Consider the following 6,000-nt stretch of genomic DNA (forward strand, 5'->3'; position numbering starts at 1 on the left):
CTAAATGAGTTAAGTCAGCAGCGACAGCTACAGCGACAGATAGCGAATCAGCAGAGCCAGATACAGCAAAGCCAGTTTCAGCAAAACCAGGTACAAAAGAGTCAAATTCAGCAGAGTCAGGTACCTCAAGCACCATTCCCTGGTAGTGCTAATACACAAAGATTTTCTTCTGATACAGGTTTCTGTGGAGGTAATTTGGTTAATAATGAGTCAAAGGTTAACATGTCAAATGCTTCTCAATTTTGGTTAAAAGACAAAGAGGAGAGTGATTAATCAGAGGATTACTCATGACGGTGCCTGAGAGAGGAAGAAGAGTGTGTGCTTGGACCCACTCTTGAGGTAGATCAGTCTGGCCCATTTGTGAATGGTAAAGTAAACGATGTAGATGTTACCTTCCTTGTGGATACAGGTGCTACCCGTTCTACTGTTAGATCAGCAGAAATAGAAAATCTTCCTCTCTCTGGGGAGTCCATCCAAGTTGTAGGTGTAGCTAACCAGCAAATTAAAACAAGTCTAACAGAGCCAGTTAAAGTAGAAATTGGCAACTATAAGGATAAACACAGATTTCTAGTTTGTGATAGCAGTCCTGTGAATCTGTTGGGTCGTGATATATTGTGCAAAATGAATTGCAAGATATATTGCTCACCAGATGGCATTGAAATGCAAACCGCAGAAGAAGATGGGCTTTATAAATTGACTATGCTAATGGTTGAAGAGGAAAAAACATTATTGTTTCCTGTGTTTGATAAAAATGATTTGCCAGAAGAGCTCAAAAAGCCAGTTAATCCAGCAATTTGGGACCTAACAGGTAATGATATGGGTCTCATGAAAAATATTGATCCAGTAAAAATCACTGTTAAGCAGGGAATAGATTTTCCAAATGTTCCTCAATACAAAATGAAAGCTGAGATGATTGAGGGTGTCATTCCAGTAATTGAAAAATTCATTAGTCGAGGTGTGCTAAAAGAAATTGAGAGCAGCCCATGTAATTCACCGATTATGGGTATTAAAAAGCCAAATGGAACATACAGGATTGTTCAGGACCTAAGAAAAATTAATCAGATTGTTGTTCCATGTTGTCCCATTGTTCCAAATCCTGCAGTAATTCTTTACCAGATTCCACATGATGCGGAATGGTACACGGTCATAGACCTGTGTAATGCCTTCTTTACTGTTCCATTACATCCAGAAAGCCAGCAAATTTTCGCTTTCAGGTTCCAAAATAGGATCCTAGCATGGTGTCGTATCCCTCAAGGGTATACTGAGAGTCCATCTATCTTTAATCAATTGTTAAAGAAATCCTTAGAAGATCTGATATTGCCTGGTAAGTCCACATTGGTACAGTACATTGACAATTTGCTTGTGGCAGCCAAAACACGAGAAAATGGTGTTACTGATACCATTACTCTGTTAAATCGTTTGGCAGATGAGGGACATAAAGTATCACCAGCGAAATTGCAGTTTTGTAAACAAGAAGTGAAATATCTTGGTCACGGAATTGCAAAGGGAACAAGAAAAGTAACAGTTGAGAGGATCAAAATGATTCGAGCAATACAACCACCGACAACACAAAGACAGGTGAGAATGTTTCTGGGAATGGTTGGTTATTGTCGACAATGGATTAGTGGATTTTCAGTAATTGCAAAACCACTTCAGAGACTAACAAAAGCAGACATAAAATATCCAATTAGTCTGTCAGAAATTGAACTGGAAGCTTTTGAGCAGTTAAAAAAGAGCTTATGTGAAGCTCCTGCTCTGGGTATGCCAGATTATGAGAAAGAATTTGAACTTTACTGCAGTGAAAGAGAAGGTTGTGCATTGTCTGTGTTAATTCAGAGATATGGTAAGTTGAGAAAACCAATTGCGTATTTCTCAGCTGTTTTGGACCCTGTTGCAAAAGCTTTGCCAGGTTGCTTAAAAGCAGTGGCCGCAACAAGTGTAAGTCTTGAACAAAGTGAAGGCATCATTATGGGATTTCCTGTAAAGGTATATGTACCTCATTCAGTTGAAATTCTTCTTACCAGAAGCAAGACACAACATCTGACAAGTAGCAGATTGACAAAATACGAAAAAACAATTCTGGGATCAGACAATGTGTCAATTGTAAGGTGTGTGAATTTGAACCCTTCCACACTATTACCAGATGGAGTTGTTACTGAGGTAAGTAATGAAAATGACATTGATCATGAATGCCTGGATGTTGTAGATTACTGCACAAAACCAAGACAGGACATAAAGGATGTTCCTTTACCTGAATCAGACATAGTCTATTTTGTAGATGGATCTTGTTTGAGGAATGATGAAGGGATTCTGAGAGCAGCATACTCTGTGTGCACAGTCTCGGATGTTGTTGAAGGTTCACCTTTGGATGGAATTCGTTCTGCAAAAATTGCAGAGCTGATTGGCTTAATTGGAGCATATGAAAAAGCAGCTGGCAAAAGAGTAACCATAGTGACTGATAGTCAGTATGGTTATGGTGTTGTTCATGATTATGGACAACTGTGGTCCCAAAGAGGTTATTTAACTTCTGCAGGAACACCTATCAGAAATGCAAAGCTGATCAAAAGATTAATTGATGGCATTCAGTTACCAGAACAAATAGCTGTAGTCAAATGTGCAGCTCATAAGAAAGGTGATGATTACATCACCAAAGGAAACGCATACGTAGATGAGATTGCGAAATACTGCGCCAAAAATCAATTATTCAATCAATCGGGAAAAAGACGAAAGTCACACAATGAGTTCTCTCATGCTAATTTCTGTAGTTGAAACTTGGCAGGAAGTAAAAGATTTACAGGATGAGGCAAGTGAAGAAGAGAAAAACACATGGTTAAAAAATTAATGCAGGCAAAGAGAAGAAGATGGCATTTGGGTTTACAAAGATGGAAGACCTGTTATGCCAGATTGCATGATTTCTGACATGGCACGGATGTACCATGGTTCAGGACATTTGGGAAGAGACTCCATGATTAGATTATTCAGAGAAACATGGTTTAACACGAAGTTTAGAATAATTGCGGAGTCACTTTGCCAAAGATGCTTGACCTGCCAACAGATGAATCCTAACAGAAAGACTGTTGTAAGTTTGGGAACCATAGGACGGGAGGGTGGTCCCACTGGTTAGAGGCAGCAGACCCGGAAGCAGAGGACGGCCCGGGACCAGGGTTCAATTCCCGACGCGGCAGGGTCGTGAACCAGGGTCAGCGGACTCGATAATTCTCACCTCGGTGCCTACTCTAACCAGGGATCACACTCGGCAACTCTGGGCATTAGCTTGCCTCATCTCCACAACGGCCCCCCACAAACACCGGGGATGCCTGGTTTCACCTTGGAGATACCCAGGAGGGAACATCTCACAGGGAAAGCCAGGACGGGTTCCCAAGCGGTCTATAGCGCCAGGACGCCTCCGGGTAGCAGTGCGCTTTACAAGATACACACATTTACATTTACATTTACCAGATTACAAATGGATTTCATTGAAATGCCGATGCATAACAGACTGAGATATGTTTTGGTATTTGTCTGTCTGTTTTCAAGATGGGTAGAAGCTTTCCCAACTCGTCACAATGACTCAGTCACTGTGGCAAAATTGCTTCTGAGGGAGATCATACCTAGGTACGGATTTCCAGTGACCATTGAAAGTGATTGCGGAACTCATTTTGAGAACAGACTGATGAAACTGATTTGTGAAGCTTTGAATATTCAACAGAAGCTACATTGTGCTTACAGACCAGAAGCATCAGGTGTTGTTGAACAAGTAAATGGAACTATTAAAAATAGGATTTCAAAGATGTGTAATGCTACTGGAGTAAAGTGGACTGATGCACTTCCACTTGTTCTAATGTCAATGAGAAGCACTCCAGAGAAAAAGACAGGTCTTAGCCCACACGATATTGTGATGGGTAGAGTGATGAGACAAGCATTTGTTCCAGTTGGCAAATTAATGAGTATTAATGATAGTGCAATCATCGAATATTGCCTGAACCTGTCGGATGCAGTAAATTCTGTGTTTCATCAGGTGGGAACAGATGTAATTTCAAAGGAGAAAGTACAAGCTCATGATTTGTTACCCGGAGACTGGGTAAGAACCAAAGTTCATCGAAGAAGAAACTGTTTAGTCCCGAGGTGGCAGAAAGCAAGACAAGTTATTTTAGTTACAACAAATGCAATCAAGTGCAAAGGGCTAAAAAGGTGGAGTCATGCTAGCCATACGATTCGTGTGCCACCTCCTGAAAATCCGGATGAAGACAGTGACACAACAGCAGATTCAGAAGGAGACCCAGAAGATCCTGAGTCTGATGATCAACAAGAAAATCAACATCAAGAGAATCTAGATGAGAGTCAGAACTTGAATGAAGAAGATCTGAATATCGAAACTGGAGATCGAGGTGTTGATGATGATGATCTGCTTGAAAAAGAGTCTCTGAAAGAAAAGAGAAATTCAGAAGAAGCGGAAGATTCTGAGCGAGACGAAAATCTGAGCCAGAGTATTGAAAGGCAAAAAAGTAACTCTGTGATCAAGAGCAAAAAGCCTGAGACTGGGAAGCTGAAGGTGATTCCTGAAGAAGAAGAAGAATTACCAAGTACCAGTAAAGGTATTGTTTCGAATGGAGTGAAACTGCCAAGTAAAGAAGTTCCTAGGTACAGATTTGAAGTCTCAGATACAGATACTGATGAAAGTGATGAAGAATCTGAAATAAGAAAATTCAGAAAAAGAGCTTGGAAAGCTGAATGTAACAAATGTGTGCCAAAGAAAAAGGTCTTGAGAAAAGGAGACATTTGGCCTGAAGACAATTTAAAATTCAAACTGGTGAAGAAATCAAAGGATCAAATCAACGAGGTATCTAGTCAGGGAGGTGAACTTGAAAAGAAAAATGAAAACAAGAAAATAGAAGTAATCACTAGGAAGACAAAAAGAGTAGTAAAGCCAAATCAGAAATATAAGTCCCCAGAGTGGACCTATATTATTATTCCACCAATTGTTGAGGTGGAAAGCAGCAGTCAGGAAGATTTAGAACTCAGTGACAAGGATTGAAATTGTTAGAGATTTAAGAAAAGGGTTTTTTTTTCCTGGCATAAGGCTGAAGAAAACTTGTTAGGTGACTTTAGGTCGAAGAAATTGTGTTTTAGTTGAAAAGCACATATTTATGTGACACAAGGTCGAAGAAAAGCTGTTCAGGGTTTTCATTCTAAAAAAAAAAAAAAAAATTAAAAGGGGGATATATAGTTAGTTACTTACATTTTAAATTTAGTTACTTACATTTAAAATTTTTGTTTAGTTTTAGTTTTTAAGTCTTTTAGAAATGCCTAGATCAGATACTTCTAGGTGTTCGATTCTTAAGAGATGCTGTAAAATGACTTCAATTAGTGTGATATTATTAATCCTACTTTGGTTAATTCTAGCTGTGGTCTATCCTTTTGATGTTAATAAGCAGAAATCCAAGACTAATATAACAAGTAAGGTAGAGCCTAAACTTGAGAAACATGCTGGCAAGTCTAGCAAAATTATTAATCATGATCCAGAGGCACATCAAGATAGATCTGTTGGTGATTTTTCAAGTAATTCATTTTCAAGGCTTCTGTCTGAATATGTCAAAGTAATGAATGTCAAAGATTGTTATGTTTGCGTGAAGCTGCCTGTTTCTGTTTCAGAGGGAGTTACATATAACATGTTACCTCTCACATATGGCATTACTTGTAGTGTAATTGCTAGCCTGTTTTATCAAACTGGTCGTCTGGAATATTATTATTCGGACTTTGATGAGGTTTTTGCAAATCTCAAGGTTGTAAATAGCTTGAATAAAGTGAAACCCGCTAAACAGATGAGGGAATTCTTTTTAGTTACTAATGAACTCAATCATGAATACGCTTATAGAAACAATTTAACATGCAAAATGAGAGCTGAAGAGAAAACTTTCCTAAACATGGTTGAGGAGAGAAGGGCTGTTTACAAAAGAAATGAAATGCTTAAACATGCTAAATCTAAATACTGGCAGATGG

Source organism: Lissotriton vulgaris, chromosome 2_1 (assembly GCF_964263255.1).
Source record: "Lissotriton vulgaris chromosome 2_1, aLisVul1.2, whole genome shotgun sequence".
In the NCBI taxonomy this organism is placed as follows: domain Eukaryota; kingdom Metazoa; phylum Chordata; class Amphibia; order Caudata; family Salamandridae; genus Lissotriton; species Lissotriton vulgaris.